Below are 20,812 nucleotides of genomic sequence, written 5' to 3'. Positions count from 1 at the left end.
GCCAACTGATCACAGGAAAATTTATGACTGTTTATTAACAAGTAAAATTTATGAAAATAGCAAAGGTGCCACACCAGTTTAAAAAAATATGAAAATAACATCAGTATCATAAAGCAGAATATTACAATACACAATCCGCAAAAGCAAAAAAAAATGATAAGAGAAAAACACATGTTTTACAAAGTGGTTATCGCAAAAAAATTCTGTATCTTAAAAAACTAATAATTTGTAGAATTAAAATAACTTTGTGGCACTAATTTAATCACTGTACTATATTTCAGTTAGTTAGCAAACAATGATCACTGTGTTATTATACTGAAACCACAATTAATTATGTGATTGTTACCCTTAAGAGGTTCCTCACTATAAATGTGCCCCATGCAAAGGCTAATCGATCACAGTCCAATGAGAATGAATAGCTATCTGACTGATAAACGAAGCAATGCCACAGGAATGAATTTACGAAACAAAATATCACAAATCTAATACATCACACAAGAACAAACATTGATCATTAAAACAGCTCTGAATGTACAATAGTCAACGTCTAAAAAAGAAGCACCAATAAATAAAACATCTGCAAAATACAAGAGTCAAAGTCTAAAAAAAACAATAAATAGAACACCTGCAAAATACAAGAGTCAGACTAATAAACACCAATAAATCGAACCCCTGTAAAACACACGAGTCAAAGTTTCTCTGACAGAAACACACATATATGCATTGGACTAAGAACTGTATAATCACTGTTCACTGACACACTCAGTAGTTCCGCTGTTCCGAGGCACAATATAAGGGTGGGGGGGTTTGTCGCCGCAGCTGTCAGTAGGGTTTTTTTGTCCATCTGTTGCGTGCAATCCCGCCGTCTCTGCCCTCTCATGAAGTTTCTCTTGGTGGCCGATGTCACGTACATCTCGATTTGGTACCATGTTTTTGTTGTCAAATTCGTGCGGTATCCTCGTTTGACACACCAGGTTGATATTCCTGGGCAAGGATGACACTTAATGGCTCTTCTTTGTGCCACCCTTAGCGACCAGAGAACATCGAACCACGATTTACTGTCGCTTGACAGTGGGCATCCGTCAGGAAATGTTGATAGGCGTCGTTGAAGTCTGCCATTTTCTCTGGACAGTACGTGTCAAAAGGGTCCACGCCCCTTGTGTTGTCAAATTCTTGAGTTATCCTCAACTGGCTCGCAGGTTAGATATTCTTGGGCAAGGATGATACTTAGTGACTCTTCTTTGTGCCACCCTTAGCAACCAGAGAACACCGAACCATGATTTACTGTCGCTTGACAAATGGGCTTCCGCCAGGAAATGTTGATAGGCGTCATTGGCAGTACCTATCAAAAGGCTCCACGCCCCTTTATCCCCTGTTTTCTGTCGTTTCACCGCGGCCGTCTCGTCACGGTCGCGTGTGTGTGGTGCGTTGCCAGCAGATGGATTTCCGCGCGGTGGACCATTCGGCCATCTCAGGTCATCGCCTCCATGAAGGGTCCCACTGGTGCGGCCGGCCATTAGCTCCGGGTGCAAGGGAAAGTGTTTGCCCCGCAGCTCTTCTTTTGGTGGCGAGCGTGCTCCAGAAGTGGCCCGGCTGACAGTGTGTCCTGCTGGGAAACCCGCCTGATTACAACTAGTCCTCCTCCTCGCTGCTCCCGCTGTCTCGTAAGAGTTTAGCCGGTTCGTTTTCACGTTTTCAACTGCATTCACAGAAATTGTTCATCATAGTTATGTGATTACAAAATGTCATACATAATACCACAATTTTTGAGAACAAAAGTGAGACTTAAATTTTTTTTAATAAAAAAGTTACATGAATCGTCAATATAAAAATAAAAGTTAAATGACAATATAAAAAAAATAAAAGTGAAATGACTTGACGGTATAAAAACAAAAATTAAATGAACTGACTATATAATATCTAAATCCACATCACTAATGTGGCTCACTTGCGTTTTAATAAATCGAATGCTACTTATTAATTCACTAAAATGAATAGGATTATGCCTTGTGCAAGTATAGGTCAGGGCAGCATAGGGTTCACATGTTATTTACACACACACATGCACTCCTGTTGTCTATACTACAAACTAACTACCCATAAACATGTATTACTCAAAATTCTACTTCAGTCCACTACTAGTTAATCCCACAAGCTACTTCAATGCTACTTCAACACAGTGTTTATACCACTACAACATTGTTCTACTTCGTCCTCTTCTTGACGCTCGCGGCATATTTCTTGTCACATGATAAATATGGAGAAACTTTCCTTAAACATACATAGTAAAAAGAACAATGGTTATTTACACGCCAAAACATTTATACCAGTTGACACACCTGATAAGAGACTCGAAATTATACATTTATCATACTCATATGTTTACACATAAAACAGTAAGACAATTTCATCTAAGATCACGTTATCACAAGAATTAATCACATAGATGACTCTGAGAAGGGTAAAAATATTTTTATCCTACAGGTTATATTACGTTTTCTTACTCATTTTGTTCCAATTTCGTTCCTTCTTTAAGTTACCTTTCGCTTCCAAATCAGTTATTTCGCCTGTGACGGTTATTCTTGATTCATTTCTTATGAATGGCAAAATTGTGGTCTCCTCTATTCTGTAAAACAGTTTCATCTTAACATCCTATTGAACTTACAACTGACACAAATGATCCGAATCCTCCTGTAGTTTAAATGACAAATGTTTTGCTTCATCCTTATTACCTTAAACCAAGCTTTCCTTCGGTTCCATAATCAAAATTATTTAATCTTCCTCTAACTTCAAGAGGGATATTTCTTCAGTTCAACTCATATAGGCTGCAGTGCATCCCACACCAGCGAAAACAGTAAGCTGTAATGCTCACAGCATCAGCAAAACACGTAAACGTCACTTTTCTAGGACAAGTATTAAAGCAGAATAATTTTTCAGGCTCTGGCTCAACATCAGTCAAGATCCATATTTCCGTTTCATTCTCCATTTGCTGAAAAACTGCTCGTCATTTGACTGCCATAATACTATTTCAGGGCCACGTAAATTACACAAACCACAACTCCTCTCTCACCTTGAAGGTAATCAATCTACTTACGAAATCCACAGACAGCACTTTACGTACTCAGCTATAAAGAACAAAAAAGACATATATCATCAGTATTAACATATTAGCGCATATTGGGAAGCCATTGGTTAAACAATCGTATTATCGCATCCTGTTTTCAAGATTCCAAACTTACTCATTCCTTTCTCAGAGTTCTCCTATCTTAAAATATTCATACAGCATGCATACTTTAGTAAGAGATCCTCATTTATACTGACAGATATAGAATAGTAATAGATAGATACAGAATGAGATTTTAACTCTGCAGCGTAAAGCTGTGAGTACCGGGCGTGAGTCATGCTTCGGTAGCTCAGATGGTAGAGCACTTGCCCGCGAAAGGCAAAGGTCCCGAGTTCGAGTCTCGGTCGGGCACACAGTTTTAATCTGCCAGGAAGTTTCATATCAACGCACACTCCGCTGCAGAGTGAAAATCTCATTCTGGAAACATCCCCCAGGCTGTAGCTAAGCCACGTCTCCGCAATATCCTTTCTTTCAGGAGTGCTAGTTCTGCAAGATTCGCAGGAGAGCTTCTGTAAAGTTTGGAAGGTAGGAGACGAGGTACTGGCAGAAGTAAAGCTGTGAGTACCGGGCGTGAGTCGTGTTTCGGTAGCTCAGATGGTAGAGCACTTGCCTGCGAAAGGCAACGGTCCCGGGTTCGAGTCTCGGTCGGGCACACAGTTTTAATCTGCCAGATAGATAGTAGCACTGAAAGCAGAAAATCGGAAAGAAGGCTTCTAACGGCTGGGGACCTGGGTTTGCCAGACCCATAATACCCACAGATCGGATATTCCTCTGAGTTTAGCATTAATTCAACACAGATCTTGCTTCTCTCAGGAGCGACTCTTTTCAATTTGCACAAAAAAACCATAAACAGCATTTCACTCGTTCACAAAGAAACCTTTTATCTTCACATTTGAACCAACCTAAATCCTAATTGCACAAGGAAAGAAAAAAAAACTAAAAACATCACTTCAATCAATCACATAGAAACATCTTTATCATTATTTTTACCAACATATTATTGAAAATGCATATGTCACAAATGTAAACTAATCAATTCTTTCTCCTCACTGTCCTCTCTACTTCTCACTGTCCTCTCTATATACCCTATGTACTCATTTGCCATGTCGCTCATTTGTTCAGATTGGGCGCCTTCTGCGCTGATCATTTGTCATTGCCGATTTTGTTCATTTCCCTTTGCTGGATTATGTCTAGCGTTAACCGGCCGAATTTCATCATGAGGTGCTCCGCCTACAGTCCTATTCCCACCGTGTTCATCGTAGTATCGATTCTGGTTGCCGTACCTGTTGCGTTCACGATCTTGTCCACGTCCTCGATCATTTCCGTTGTTCCACCTGTGATCGCGACTGTTACCCCAGTTTCTATACGACCGGTCCCGATTATTGTTCCGTTCGCGTCGCGACGACCAGTCACGCCGCTGATTAGTACTACGACCACGACTGCGGTCGCTCTGCTGTGCCCCGTAATAACTTTGTGCCTGATGAGGCGGGCATTCTGCTGTATTATATTCCAACTCTTGGAGAAGTGTCTTAAACGTTTCCACGTCGTCTTTGCATCGTCCCACAAGAATGACGTGGCGCAAGTGCATCGGCAATTTGGTGATGCATATCCTAATTAGTTCCGCAGGCCCGTATGGATCGTATAGAAATTGATTTGCCTGCAGCATGTGGTCGAATAGGCGTGCTGGGCTGCCGAAACCAGACTGGTTCAAATTTGGCAGCATAATTATGCCGTGCTTGACCCTATCTTGTGCCGCTTCCGACCAATAGGTGGACAGAAAGGCTTGTCGAAACTCCCGAGTGGAGTTGCAGTGACGCGCTGCCGACCTCATGTGAATCGCCGGTTCGCCTTCCAAATGGCCACACATATATTCTATCTTTTGTGAACTTGCCCAGTCGGGGGGAAGTCAGAACTCAAATTGCTCGAGCCATGCTTGTGGATGTATTCCTTTTTGGGAATTTCGAAATATCTCAAACTTTCTCACCGTAAGGAAATGTTTGAAATCAAATCCCCACATTTCCTTCCGGCGAGGCCCTTGAATGTTTCTATTTTTCTCATGTCTGCTCCTCAAAATAGATTTTTCCCTGTCGTCAAAATCTCCCTCGTGGCCGGAGTCCCTCTCTGCACTGTTCGTACGGCTATTTCTATTGCTATTGGCGAGTTCGGAATCACACCCCATGCAGCTTTCCAGATGCGCCACGCGTTCTTGTAATTCGCCTGTTACAGCTTTGTGTCGCCTGTTCACTTCGAACTGTCCCTTCTGAAATCTATGAAGCGAATGCACTTCTTCGGTCTCTGCGACCTCTACCAGTGTAGTATAGTTATCGCTCTTCGTCACCTTCATCGTGCCTACGATGTCCGCTAATGCCGCAATCTTATCATGTATTTGTCTGTTGTCCTCCGCCCCAGCCTGCTTGAATTGTTCTACTTGCTGTTCGAGTGCGTGACTCGCTTGAATGTTGTCCGCTACTGTGTTGCTAATGGACGCGGGACAATGCGTTTCCGCCTCCTGGACCCTGGAAAGTACCTGCTGGTGTTCTCTTTGGCATTCTTCTCTCAGCGCTTGGAAATTCCTAAGTAGCTGTTCCTCGCTCTCGTTCGATTCCGCATCGTGCCTCCGCTTGCCCTGTTCTAAGGATTGCAGATGATCATCGATTTGCTCAAATGTATGGCCTAATTCTTTCATACTATCACTTTTTATTTCACTTGCCAGATTGTTTATTCTTTGTGAGATATCATCAGACGCTCTCTGCATCGACTTGTAGACTTCATTTGTCTGCTGGATTAGTTTTTCGTCTATTTGTTCGCCTAGCTCGCGGATCGAATTCTCTGATTTCTGCGTCATTTTTTCGCCTAGCTCTCGGATCGATTTTTCAGTTTTCTCTGCGTTTTCTTTATTTGGTTGCAATAAGGATTTCACGAGTTCTGCCAAATCAATTTGGTTAGTTGGAAGGAAATTAATTTCTGGCTCTGATGTGAGCCCGTTCGTCCTGTTTTGCATTTCCTCTGAAGTATTCCCCAATGCATTTTCGGAACTGTCCGAAGCGTTAATATTCGAAATCAAATTATCCCCTTGGTCCATGGTGCTTAAGTTGTTGGACCGCTTACTTTTAGCTTGGTTACGTGTCTGCATTAGTTCAATTTATACCCTCTACGCAACACACTAATCAGAATAAATGTATCCACCAAAAATTACGACAGTCACACGAAAGGTACCCAACCTAGTACGCACTTTTTCACATGCAAAACAAATTTATATCTTTGATCGAAGTCAGTGCAATTTACAAGCGAGAAAAAAAACACACAAACACACATATAAAACAAACAAATATAGAAAACAAAACAACAAGACAAAAAACACAACGCCGCTCAACAACGCTGTGAATCTTTTGAAAGTCTGCTCAGAAACAATGCAGAAGTTCTTTGAGCGCTACAGGGGGAAAAAAAATTAAGATTACACAGCGCTCGCAATCTAACGTTTCAGAGATTCCAGAGTCTAGCGGAATCACAGAACAGGGTCGCCATGTGTAATATTGTTGCTTTATTTGTTCTGATTGTGGTGCTGATATTCAAGACCATAAAAGTGGGTTAAAAGCTGTGAGCTATCTGAGGAAGTTAACCTTGCATTACTGCGCAACTGTTTCACCAGGTATCCAGTCTAGCTTATCAAATTCCCAACCAGACTAACATTAATTATCATCTTTTAGTACTCATCTTACGATAACCGGTGATATATATATATATATATATATATATATATATATATATATATATATATATATATATATATATATAAAGACAATTTAAATAAAAAGAAATAAATCAGTTTATATTTGGACATTTATTTTAACATTGATCATTGTTCCATTAAAATTTCAGCATCTCAAACTTGATTCATAAATAAACTGGTGCCTTATTTAGAATTGTGAAAATGTGAGTTTGTAACCTTACGGAACATATCAAATAGGGAGCCAAGATTGGGAGACTACATACAACACTGCATTCATAAAATAACACACGAAGAACGTTGAAACATATGCAAGAGGAAATTAACCACAATCAACCGATTCAATTTTCACCCAAAGAAGTTACGTTCGTAGCGCAATCCTGTCCGTCATGAAATTACCACACACTGGTATACTAAATTCATGCTAACTCTCTGTGAAATCTTCCCGAAAAGAATAGCTGAGGGCTACTTTGCTGCTTACACCACAAGCTTCACGTGGTCAACTTGGTTTACACAAAGAGTGTAACTCCACAATAATTTTGATAATTAAAATAAATTACATCGAAACGCAATTTCCAAAGGAAAAACCACGAACTGGTTACTATCGTCTGACTATTAACCTGATGGGTCAAACAATTGTATAAGCACGTGGTACTGGTCTCACAAAGGACACCACACGTGGGTTGAACATAAAGAAAAGTTGCTATATTGAAAAATATTGTCAAGACGAGACGTTATAATCACACAAGCATTCGCATTTAAGATTGATGATCTTAGTTAGAATTACTGATCAACACGTGGTTCCACTCTACTCACAAAGTAGTGACAAAGCAACTACCAGAAGATATTATGAACTTCACACTCGAATTACACTGTGTTGCAATTTAAGATAACATTAGATATTTTAGATCTAAACCTGAAGTAAAGGTGATTAAATTTTCAGTTAGGCTGAACTTACGAATTCCATTGTCCTATGGACTTAGCAGACACGCGCTTAGCCAGAGATCTTACCACTTCAGACGCTTGCTGTGGACAGACTGACCTGGGCACCTACCGAGCGTGCTTAACAGATACAAACGGAAGTGACCAGAGAGGCAGCTTCCTATACCAACATGACAAGGGACAGACAGTACCATACTACGAATAGAAACCTCTCTGCTTTTAGAAAGCGTAGCTACCTGTTCCAACATTGGTCCTACTGTTCTCTAGCAGAGAGGCTTGTCTGCTACCATCAAGCACGCAACTAGAAATACATTTGCTCATTCATCCTCTCACACAGAAGGGAAGGGCGATGACAGTATCTTATCATATACAGTATATAAAAGAAAGCGGATGTAGGTTCCGTATGAGACTGTGTGACATGAATTACATATAAACTGTGTTTTAAAGTGTGATAGTGTGACAGGTCGTTCTTGTTTATGTGTAAAAGTAACACGTTTCACTGCTCAGTCTCCTCCCAGATAGTCAGAAACACCACAGTAAATTTAGAAGAGGAGTTTATGCCGAAAATGACAACAGATTTAAGAAATTAACATGAAAGGAATCCAACAGACCTTTCAAGGTGATAACTAAAACTGTATGATTTCCCCCTACACATCTGAAAATGTATGTCTGATCGTTAATGCAGTTTAGTTGGCATTAGTATGACGTGTATCCACCTTTCGCCTTTATGATGGATTGAATTCTGCTGGAGACACTTTCAATGAGATGTCTGAATAGAATGAAATTTTCACTCTACAGCGAAGTGTGCGCTGATATGAAACTTCCTGGCAGATTAAAACTGTGTGCCGGACCGAGACTCGAACTCGGGACCTTCGCCTACAGGTTCCATGCAAAGGTCCCAAGTTCGAGTCTCAGTCCGGCACACAGTTTTAATCTGCCAGGAAGTTTCAGATGTCTTAATGTCTGTCTGAGGAATGGTAGTCCATTCTTCAAGAGCTGGAACTAGAGGAGGTTGTCTGGTCTGGTGTCTGAAGCGAAATCCAAGTCGTAACTCATCCCAAAAGTGTTCCATTGGCTTCATGTAGGGAAACTCTGGGCTGACCATTCCATGTAAGGAATTTTATTCTCCACCAACCATTTATTTCCTCACATTGGTGCTTTATGACAGAATGTATTGCTATGCTGATACAAAGAAACATCATCCCAGAAAGCAGTGCAAAAGGCTGTAAAATATTTGCATATCCTTCTACATTTAGCGTGGTCTTAAGTGCAACAACGGGACCACAGACTAACCATAAAACATACTCCATATCGTAACGTGACTTCCTCTGTACTTCACTGTCGGTGCTACATATGATGGTAGGTAGCGTTCTCCAAAGATTCGCCTAACCCAAACCCATTAATCGGGCTGCCACATGATACAGCGTGATCCATCACTCCAAATTACTCGTTTCCAGTCACGCACTGTCTAATGGCGTCGCCCCATGTACCACTTCAAGTGTCACGTAGCAGTGAGTACAGAAACGTGCGGCCCTTTTTCGAGCATTGTGCCCTATCCTCCTTAATTAGATATGCACTGTTGCTGTGCTAGTTGGACTGCTGGTAGAACTTTGAAACTCACGAGTGATTCCTTCCGCTGATTTCATGCCAGTTCTTGCATTCTCTGCAGTGGGTTTACCGGTAGCTGGGAGGTCCAGCGTTAGGTGCGTTATGGGGCCACTTAGAGATATGGGTGCCACATTCCAGTTGTAGAAAGGGTGCTTCTGGATGCCATGAAGAGCGCAGGGTGTAGGAAAGTGCAGGTGGTGCCTCATGTCAGTACCAATGATACGTGTTACTTTGGGTTGGAAGAGATTCTTTGTGGTTTTGGCTGGCTAGCTGAAGTGATAAAGACTGCCAGACTTGCTTACGAGATGAAGGTGGAACTCACCATCTGTATTATCGTCGACAGAACCAACTGTGGTCCTTAGATACGCAGCAGTCTTGTTTACCTAGATCAGAGGCTCAGGCAGTTCTGCGACCTTGTAGGTTGCAGATTCCTCGACTTGCGGCCTTAGCTTAATAGGTCTACACACAGGAAATGGCTACACCTGTAGTAGGGGGTGTGTAGAGGCGATTGGGGGCTTTTTAGGTTGGAGGGTCTCAGGGAACTACTGAAATAGTGTGATTCGAAAAGGGTGCAGGGCAAACACAGAAAGGTAGACCTATAAACAATCGCTATTGCAGCTGAAAACTGTTGGGAAAGAACCAGAGCTCCAAGCGCTAATAAGAAGTACCGAAGCTCAAATCATTATAGATTTGGAATGGTGGCTAAAGCCGAAAATTTCAGCCTAAATTTTTATTTTTACAATTAACTTAACCGTGTTCAGAATGGACACATGAAATACAGTTAGTGATGGAGTGCTGTCAGAAGTAGTTTACTTTGTAGCCGCGCGGGATTAGCCGAGCGGTCTCAGGCGCTGCAGTGATGGACTGTGCGGCTGGTCCCGGCGGAGATTCGAGTCCTCCCCCGGGCCTGGGTGTGTGTGTTTGTCCTTAGGGTAATTTAGGTTAAGTACTGTGTAAGCTTAGGGACTGATGACCTTAGCAGTTACGCCCCATAAGATTTCACACACATTTGAACATTTTTATTTTATTTATTTTTTTACTTTGTAGTGAAGCTGAAGTAGATAGTTCCCGTGAGTTGTATGCGTAGTTATACCTGACAAGCGGAATAATTAATTATTGGTTCATTTTACCGACTCCCTGACTCAGATGATACGTTGCTGAACAGTGTTTTATTCCACATTGATACGCCATTCATACAGTTATGCTTGGTGTTAACCTAAATGTACCCTCGATATGTTGGCGAAAATACATGTTTAAGGCCGGTGGTAGGCATAAAAGGTCGTCCGATATTGTAGTCAACGCTTTCACAGAAAATGATTTAGGAAAATTAGTTCTAGAGCCCACTCGAAGTTTAAGTGGTTGCGAAACCATACTTGTCCTCTTAGCAACAAACAATCCTGAACAAACAGGCACCAAGACGCAATCAGTACCGTCACTGATGAGAATGCCACTGAAGCCGAGTTACGAAACGCAGTTTTCCGAGACTCTTTCACCAAAGGAGACACAGCAAATTTTCTGGTTTCTAATCAACAACTGCCAAGATGAGCAACATAGAAGTAGATATCCTCGGTGCAGCAAAGCTGCTTAAATCATTTAATTAATCTGGTCCAGACTGTACACCAGTCAGGTTCCTTTCATCGTATTCTGATATTATAGCTCCTTCTTAGCCATCATGTACAACTGCTTGCTCGTCGAAAGATCCGTACCTAAAGACTGGAAAGTTGCGCAGGTCACGCCAATAACCAAGAAAGGAAATAGGAGTAATCCGATGTATTACAGACCCATATTGCTAACGTCGATTGCAGGAGTATTTTATAACATATACTGTGTTCGGACGTCACGAATTACCTTGAAGAAAACGATTTATTGACAAACAGTCAGCATAGATTCAGAAGATATCGCTCTTATGAGAAAAAAAACTAAGTAATGACTGCTATCGATAGGAGATGTCAAATTCATTGCAATTTTTTTGTTTTCCAGAAGGCTGTTGACGCCGTTTCTTACAAGAGACTTCTAATCAAATTGCGTGCCAGTATAGTATCGCCTCAGTTGTGCGAGTGGAATCATGAGTTCCTGTTGAATGGTAACATTTCGTACTAACTGACGTTAAGTCATAGAGTAAAACAGAAGTAATGTCTGGTGTTCCCCAATGAAGTATTACAATCCCTCTGCTGTTCCTGATATACATATACGACGCAGGAGACAATGTAAGCAGCCCTCTTCGATAGTTTGCAGATGATGCTGTCATTTACTGTCTCGTAGTCATCAGATTATCAAAACCAATTGCAAAATGATTTAGACAAGATACCTGTATAGTGTGAAAAGCGCAGTTGATCCTAAATAATGAAAAATGTGAAACTATCCACATGAGTACAAAAAGAAATGTGCTAAATTTCGTTTACCAAAATAATTACGGATTACACTTACGAATGACTGAAATTGGACAGATCACATAGATATATAATGCTGTGGGGAAATCGATTTTTGGCAGAACGCTTAGAAAATAGAACACTTAGAAAATGCAACAGGTCTACTAAAGAGACTGCTTACACCACTCCTGTGGTCCCTCCTCTGGAGTATTTATTTATTTATTTATTTATTTATTTATTGATTTATTTAACCTGGCAAGATTAGGGCCATCAGGCCCTCTCTTACATCTAACCAGGCATTCTACTTATTTTACATTCATACGTTTTAGTAGGCATGTTAAACTACATCTAGTACTAAAAGTGAAATAAACAATTAGAAATACATACATATAGAGTTTATATTCGTAGATCATAAGTACTGTTATAATTAGACAATTATTGAAGAGACAAATTTTAGATAGGAGTGCTGGCAGCAGGGAGTATGAGGGAGACTCATGGTGAAGGGAGGAGAAGAATAGAGAGACATGATGAAACATAATTAAGGAAATATAAAGGAAAAGAAGATTGCGTGGCTAATAGAGATAGATGAAGAGGATGGCATCTCAAGAGCAAGATAGGAGACGCTATCTTTGCTATTTGACGGATGAGAGGATTGGCCTGGTACATTAATTTTGTGGAGAACTTTATGAAGATGATAGTAGGAAATGCTTCAACTTCTTCTTAAAAGCAGCAGGAGATTGAATTTTGCGCAAGGTAGGGGGCAGTTTGTTCCAGAGGCGGACAGCGGCAACTGAGAAGGAGTTTGCAAAAGTTTTTGTTTTGTGAGTGGGCACAGTTAGGATACCAAATAAGAGTGACCTCGTGTTTCGATTATGATGGCATGACAGGTTTTTAATCTCTGAAGCAAGGTACTGGGGTGCTTGCGCGACGAGGAGTCTGTGAAGTAGACATAGAGTGTGATAGTCACGCAATTTGTCCGGCCGCAGCCACCCTAGCTCGGAGTATGAAGCACTAACATGATCATATCGGCGAATGTTGCAGGTGTAGCGCACACAGGCATTCATGGTTAGCTCTAGCCGTCTTTTATTTTTACTACTCGTGCCTTGCTGAATCACATCACAATAGTGGAGGTTCGGTAGAACGAGTGCTTGCACGAGCTGGCGTTTCAAGTCCTGTGGAAATATGTTCCGAAACTTTTTGAGAGCATAGAGACAAGCAGACGTCTTTCGGCACACTGCGACTGTATTCTCCGCCCAGTTGAGATGCTCATCCAAAGTTACACCCAAGTTCTTCACTGTTTTCTGATATGGTATTGGAGTACCGTCGAGCAGAATAGGAGGTAGCCGTTCGCGGAAATCTGAACTTATTAATTTCTGATGGGCTATTAAGATTACTTGCGTCTTTTTTGCATTTAGTTTAAGCCCCAGGTTTTTCGCCCATGTCACTACTGAAGACAGATCATCATTCATCTGAGCGATTGCAGTGTTTACGTCTTCAGGTCTGACGCTTAGGTAGAGTTGGAGGTCGTCGGCATAGAAATGATATTTACAATAGGACAGAACCGACGAAATATCGTTGACATATAAAGAAAACAAAAGTGGTCCTAAGACTGATCCTTGTGGCACTCCCGAGGAAACATGTTTCCAGGAAGATTTTTCATTTACGCAGACAACACATTGCTGTCTGTCTTTTAAGTAGCTTTCAAACCATCTCATTGCACTATCAGAGAAATTAAGCTGTTGCATTTTTCTGAGCAATATGTCAAAGTTAACAGTGTCAAAAGCTTTGCTGAAGTCCAGTAGCGTCAATACTGTTGCCTTTCGATTGTCGATGGCACATTTCAGGTCATCAGTTACTTTAATTAGAGCAGTGTTTGTGCTGTGATGTTTACGGAAACCGGATTGAAATTTGTCATATAGGCTGAATTCATGTAAGTGTTCAGTGATTTGGTCATGAACAATATATTCAAGTGCTTTGGAAACAGCAGGCAGTATGCTAATTGGTCGGTAATCACTAGGCAGTTGCGGGTTTTCGATCTTAGGGATGGGTCGAATTATGCTTCTTTTCCATGCAGTGGGGTATATTCCGTTCACGAGGGAAAAGTTAAATATGTCAGTTAAGACAGGTATTAAGATATCGGCAACATTCTTAATCATGGTTATACCGATACTGTCGTTGCCTATTGCATCAGAAGAGATTCTCATTATTGCTTTTCTTGCCGTATTTGTTGTTACATGTTTTAGATGGAAGGTATCGTTGTTAGTTATCCTGTTTGGGGACTCTTGTGGACGGTAATTATCAGCCGTGCTGGTATTCAGTGGTGCAGAGAAGAATTCATTTAATTCGTTAGCTGACACATGAAAAGTAGTTTCCGATTTTGCCTTTCCGACCCCCAAGCTACGGAGATTCTTCCATAGAGTCGTGGGCGTCAGATCGCTGCATACAAGGGAGCGAGCGTGCCTGATTTTAGCATTGCGAATGCATTGTTTCACTCTGTTCCGTAGCTTTCTGTATTCTTCGAAACGCTCGGGTTTCGGATCTGCCTTGAAACGCCTGTGGGCAGCATCCCTATTAGTCATCATTTGACGTAATTCAGCTGTCAGCCATGGAGCAGGAGATTTTCTTACACGGATTGTGCGCACAGGAGCATGTTTGTCATAGAGGGCAGTGAGTTTATCACCAAGTTCATTAATTTTGCCGTCGATTGTAGGTTCTCTGATTATTTGATGCCATGAGATTTCTGAGCAATCGGCTGTTAGAGCGTCATGGTCAATACGTTTCATGTTCCTACAAGTTATGTAACGCGATTTGATCCTTGGGGGCTGCACAGAGTAGGCCAGGAATATTACATCATGTGCTGAGAGGCCAGGGGCCGATGTTTGCCCAACATCTCTTACTTTGTCAGTCTGTTTCGTTGCGATTACGTCTATAAGGGTATGACTGTGCGCCGTATGGTGTGTAGGTTGTAATGGAAGAATGTTCATGCTATTGCAACTAAACAGTCTTCTTAGGTTTATTGCGGAGGGAGTGTCTCTTAGCAGGTCTATGTTCAAGTCACCCATTACGATGACATGTTCATATTGACACTGAAGTGAATGTAATTCCGACTGGAAGGAACTCATTGAGTTTATTTTTGGCGGCTTGTACACGACGCCAGTCAAGAATTTCCGACTTTGTATATTTATTTCAATGAACATGAATTCAGCCTCTTTTTCTTCAGCAGGATTTGACGTACTTAAGACTTTCGCTTTGAGATCTGTTCGTATATACGCGCCGACCCCGCCACCTCGCTTTTTTGATCTGTCTGCCCTAAGAAATGTGTACCCTGGGAGATGAATAGATGCAGAGGATATGTGTGGTTTCAACCACGTTTCGGATAAGAGGATTACGTGGTAGTTCAGTTGGTTGAAGAGGAGGCTAAGTTCTTCGTAATGTGCAGGTAAAGACTGGATGTTGCAGTGAGCTGCTAAAAGCTCTGACGCGTTCCGCTGGGCGGCCTGGAGTAGGGTGGCAGACTGGTTTGTCCCTTTGTTGGGCACTACCTGCCGCGAGGGGCACTGGCCGGTGCTTCCGCCAAGTGACATAACACAGGGGTGTCCGAGATTTTGCGCGCCCTGTTTGTGACTCCGCGAGTGCCGAAAGAAAGGCGACTGCAAGAGATTTCCTGAGGTTGCGGGAGTATAGAAAATGGATTAGTGGTATTCGGTGCAAGGAGAATATGACCAAAATAGTGACGGCTGTGTGTCACTGTGTATCCTATGTCGTAAGAGGAGAAATGTAATTAGTGTATTTGAAACAGATTTGGGTGGAAATTAGGGAAAGGGGAGAGATTTAAGACGCCGATGCTGCCAGCAGAGAGAAGTAAGCTTAATAATTAATAGATTATCGTAGGAAGCTAGAATTAAATTGAAATTTACTAAAGTGATACTGGTAGTGATTATTGTAGGAAGCTACAATTGGATTGAAATTAGCTAAAGTGATACTGATGGTGATTTTTGTTATGAACAATTTAAACCTAAGAGATGGGTGATTACTGAACTAAAGGAGAGAGTAATAATTGCAGTAGAACTATTACAGAATGGAAGAGAATAAACTGAGAAAATGAAAAAAGTATTAGCAGTAACTAAAATTAAGTAATGGTTAGAGCTATAGACACAAAAAAATAGTGAAAAGTTAATACAGTTACAAACACAATTAGTTGAAGGTACAAATATGGGTATAATTGAAAAAATTAATACAATTACAAGACTATATCAGAGTATAGGGCTGTTACAATTTGCAAATGGTGTTAAGTTTGCACTTTTGGCTCGAGTAGCTTCACTTAATACTATTCAGTTCTGTCATGTTTGTGACTGTCTTCTTTCCAGCTGCTGTCTTAATGATTACTCTGCCATCCTGGGTCCACACATTCTGAAGACCGAAATGGGATATGGCACTGTTTAAAATCTTTAGCCGTTCGTGTGTCAGATCTTCCCTTATTGTAAGCCCTGTCCTTGCTAACTTCTTCTTCTGGGTAAAGATCTCTGCCCTTTTTCGGTACGAGAGAAATTTAATTATTATTGGACGAGGTTTGGTAGCACCTGGTAGTTTTCGTCCCACCCGATGGCTCCTGTCAATGTCTGCCTTGGTCACTTCAACACCTAATTTTTCACGCGCAACCTCTATAAGCAGGTTGTCCGTGTCTTCTTCCTTATTTTCTGCTACTCCAAACAGTCGTAGACTATTTCGCCTTTGGTACTGTTCTAGCTCGTCTGTTGCGGCAGATAGTTTCACTTCCAACTCTCGTGCCTTTTTCTCGTATTCAGACACAGACTTTTTTAGTGCTGTAATTTCGGCAGTATTGGCCTCAACAGTTTCACGCATTTTGGCCAATACTGCTGCCGTTACAGTATCTGATATAGTGCCTGCTATCAGATCGAGATTGTTTTTATCGCGAAGCGCAGCGTTTACCTCAGAGCGGACCAGCTCCGCTATACAGGGAGCCGCGGCCGCACCTTCCGCCAAGAGCAGACCCGCCGCACCTGCTGCTTCCCCGCTGCTGGGCGCGCTGCTGTTGGCTCTTCTGTTTACCATTTTCTCGAAGATATTGGCGGAGCACAGAAAAAAAAATAGCACTACTGCACAGAACACTGTTGTTTACACGATTTCCACTTGTACTAGACAACACCACCTACGAGAACACCTTCGAAATCAACTAAATTTCGCGAGCCGAGCTTAACACGTGTTACACTGCAGCCGCCATGACACGCGGTGTAGGATCCGTATCAGATGGAACTGACAGAGGACATCAAAAGACTTCAAGGAGGGGCAGCTCGTTTTTTATTGTCACAAATAGGGGGGACAATGCCACTGAAATGACCTGTGAATTGCAGTAGCAGTAATCAAAACGAAGGCGTTTCTCATTGCTGTAGGATATTCTTGTGAAACTTCAGTCACCAGCTTTCTCCTCTGATTCCGAAAATATTCTATAGGCGTCCATCTACATAAGGAGAAATGACCATCGTGATAAAATAAGAGAAATCACAACTCGCACAAAAAGATCTGTGTTCGTTTTTCCCGCGCGCTGTTCGAGTGTGGAAGGGCAGAGAAATAACTTGAAGGCGGTTCGATGAACGCTCTGCCAGGCATTTAATTCTAAATTGCGTAGTAATGTAGACGTGGATGTAGTTGGTTGCTGAACCTCAATAGATGAAGTCTGGCTAATCCTAGGCTAACTGTAGCAGTTCCTTTGCGTTTCCACTTCACAAGCACATGACCAACAGGTAATCTGGCAGTTTTAGAAGGGTTGAAACGTTCTTGGTGGATTCGTTATTCAAGTGACATCCAATCATTTGTCCTTGTTTGAAGTTACTAAGCTCTCCTGGCCGAACTATTGTGCTGTTGCCGCATCTCTATTGAGAACACTACATTCCCTGCGTCTTTTTATACTAGGGGAAAAGGCCTTGCCGCTGTGGATACACCGGTTCCCGTGAGTTCACCGAAGTTAAGCGCTGTCGGGTGTGGCCGGCACTTGGATGGGTGACCATCCAGGCCGCCATGCGCTGTTGCCATTTTTCGGGGTGCCCTCAGCCTCGTGATGCCAATTGAGGAGCTACTCGACCGAATAGTAGCGGCTTGCTGTCAAAGAAAACCATCTTACGACCGGGAGAGCGGTGTGCTAACCACATGCCCCTCCTATCCGCATCCTGAAAATGAGGATGATACGGCGGTCGGATGGTCACGATGGGCCACTTGTGGCCTGAAGACAGAGTGCTTTTTATACTGGCACTCCCGCCTCACATAGAAAGTGGTGGTCAACTCCGCGTGATATGTCTGGATACTTTTCATTTCAGATAGTGCAGAGGCAAGAAAGAGGGACTGTAGTGCTGAAAGTTTTGATGCTTGGTTTAGGGAGGTTGGTTGGTTGTTTCGGGGAAGGAGACCAGACAGGGAGGTCATCGGTCTCATCGGATTAGGGAAGGACGGGGAAGGAAGTCGGCCGTGCCCTTTGAAAGGAGGTTTAGGGAGGATGTAGGGAGGAGGAGGAGGAGGAGGAGGAGGAGGAGGAGGAGTAGGAGCAGGAGGAGGAGGAGGAGGAGGAAGAGGAGAATCAGGTATTACGAACTTTGTATAAACTTGAGCTGTGTGTGGACTCATGTCGACACCTGCGCTTGCGGAACCTCTTTGCTTTCGTTGTTTAGCAGCAGTTTCTATGGTCTCTCACGAGGCAGCGACATTGCAGGGCCTCGAGCGGGATTTAAGATCACCCTTAGTTCACACTGAGGTCTGTCTGCTGTGGCTGAGTAGCTCGAAGGAGCCTCGCTGGATCTCAGACTATGCGCATTAACCATGGACTTCCGCGGTCGCTGTACCTGCTCGGCGCTTGTTTACTTTGGGTAGCGTGTCTACGTCTGCTAGAGAGTCGCTGCTTCCCTTTGTCTGTGCGGCGCCGAACCACACTCTGCAGTTCGACTGGTGCTGTTTCCTGCTGCCTTGGGGGGTGGACGGCGCCAGAAACATAATCTTTGTTTTCCTGGGTCCGACGGAGGAAAAAACGTGAGCACCACGCAGTTAAATAGCCGCTGCAGTTCGTGAAAACGTCTGTGGTTTTCCACTAAATTTCGTTTGATGTTCTTGCCATATGCTCATTTAGTTTACACTCCTAAACCTTGCTTTGATGAAGTCCTTAATGTGGCTCAGCATCTCGGTAGTAATGACGTGCCAGCGCTAAGCGTTTACTCCATTATAAGAGAGCTTGCACATTATCGTGCTCTGGTTGCAAAAACTTTGATAGTCATGCAATTACAGATATCGAAACGAGTCTACATGTTCTACACACTGTACACAAACGAGAAAACATAGATTTACTGGAACAATTAGAGATTTTCGTCCATAATAATAAATCATTCCACACCACGAACAAAGTGACTTAGCAAACAACTCATTCTTTCTAAATTTCAAAAAATCTTTAAACCTGAAAACCTAAACAACTCAGGACAAAAAAGTCTTGCAGAATCCTAGCCACGCGCGATTAGCCGAGCGGTCTCAGGTGCTACAGTCATGGACTGTGCGGCTGGTCCCGGCGGAGGTTCGAGTTCTCCCTCGGGCATGGGTGTGTGTGTATTTGTCCTGAGGATAATTTAGGTTAAGTAGTGTGTAAGCTTAGGGACTGATGACCTTAGAGTTAAGTCCCATAAGATTTCACACACATTTGAACATTTAGCAGAAACCTAACGTTTATTTCGTAAGTAATGATCAGTGTTTATTTATCATGAAGGTAAATGTCGGACGTAATTTCAGCACTAAAATTGTACATGAAATATTATCCAAACTCATCGTGTAGCAGAGTTTATAAATAGGACATGCCAAATTTGTAATATAAATACATGGTGTTTTGGAAATAAGGAATATAATATAAACAGATATATGCTTACTCTCTCCAATGTGCAACCCAAGTACTGAGCAAAGCAGCTCTCTGCTCCAACACAGACTCTTAGAGCATAACTTTTATCACGCTCTTTGGTTTATTTACATTTTGTAAAGCGTGTTGTAGCTGTTACCTGTGGCAAAATTTGTGAATGGTGTAAAATTAACGGCATTGGAAAACATACGTTAAATTTCCCAAACCAACGTGAGCACCAAGAACAAACCAGTAGATACTAATATTGTAAGTAACACAAATAAATTAATGTGAACAACTTTAGCCACATTCAGTGTTTATATGTTTCGTTTATACATTTTGCCACAGTTACACGTCCCCACAGTGCTGAAAACACGCAATCTGATGATGAAACGCTAAGCGATTAGAAACCAGTAATGAAATATAAAAATTGGAGAATAAAACAAAAGGCGACTGGTTGCAGTAATTTCTGGAAACCGTTATTCAGCACAGTCGCAGTGTTCCACTCCATAACGTTTGAAAGGTTTAAGGTTAGAAAAACCCATGTCTGTGTAGTAATTTCTTTTGTTATGTAAATTTTCCCCTGTTAACCGTTTATGAAATGTACAGGGTGTTTCAAAAATGACCGGTATATTTGAAACGGCAATAAAAACTAAACGAGCAGCGATAGAAATACACCGTTTGTTGCAATATGCTTGGGACAACAGTACATTTTCAGGCGGACAAACTTTCGAAATTACAGTAGTGACACTTTTCAACAACAGATGGCGCTGCAAGTGATGTGAAAGATATAGAAGACAACGCAGTCTGTGGGTGCGCCATTCTGTACGTCGTCTTTCTGCTGTAAGCGTGTGCTGTTCACAACGTGCAAGTGTGCTGTAGACAACATGGTTTATTCCTTAGAACAGAGGATTTTTCTGGTGTTGGAATTCCACCGCCTAGAACACAGTGTTGTTGCAACAAGACGAAGTTTTCAACGGAAGTTTAATGTAACCAAAGGACCGAAAAGCGATACAATAAAGGATCTGTTTGAAAAATTTCAACGGACTGGGAACGTGACGGATGAACGTGCTGGAAAGGTAGGGTGACCGCGTACGGCAACCACAGAGGGCAACGCACAGCTAGTGCAGCAGGTGATCCGACAGCGGCCTCGGGTTTCCGTT

Source organism: Schistocerca cancellata, chromosome 2 (assembly GCF_023864275.1).
Source record: "Schistocerca cancellata isolate TAMUIC-IGC-003103 chromosome 2, iqSchCanc2.1, whole genome shotgun sequence".
In the NCBI taxonomy this organism is placed as follows: Eukaryota; Metazoa; Arthropoda; class Insecta; order Orthoptera; family Acrididae; genus Schistocerca; species Schistocerca cancellata.
The sequence above is the reverse complement of the archived record's forward strand: the minus strand, read 5'-3'. Positions refer to the sequence as shown.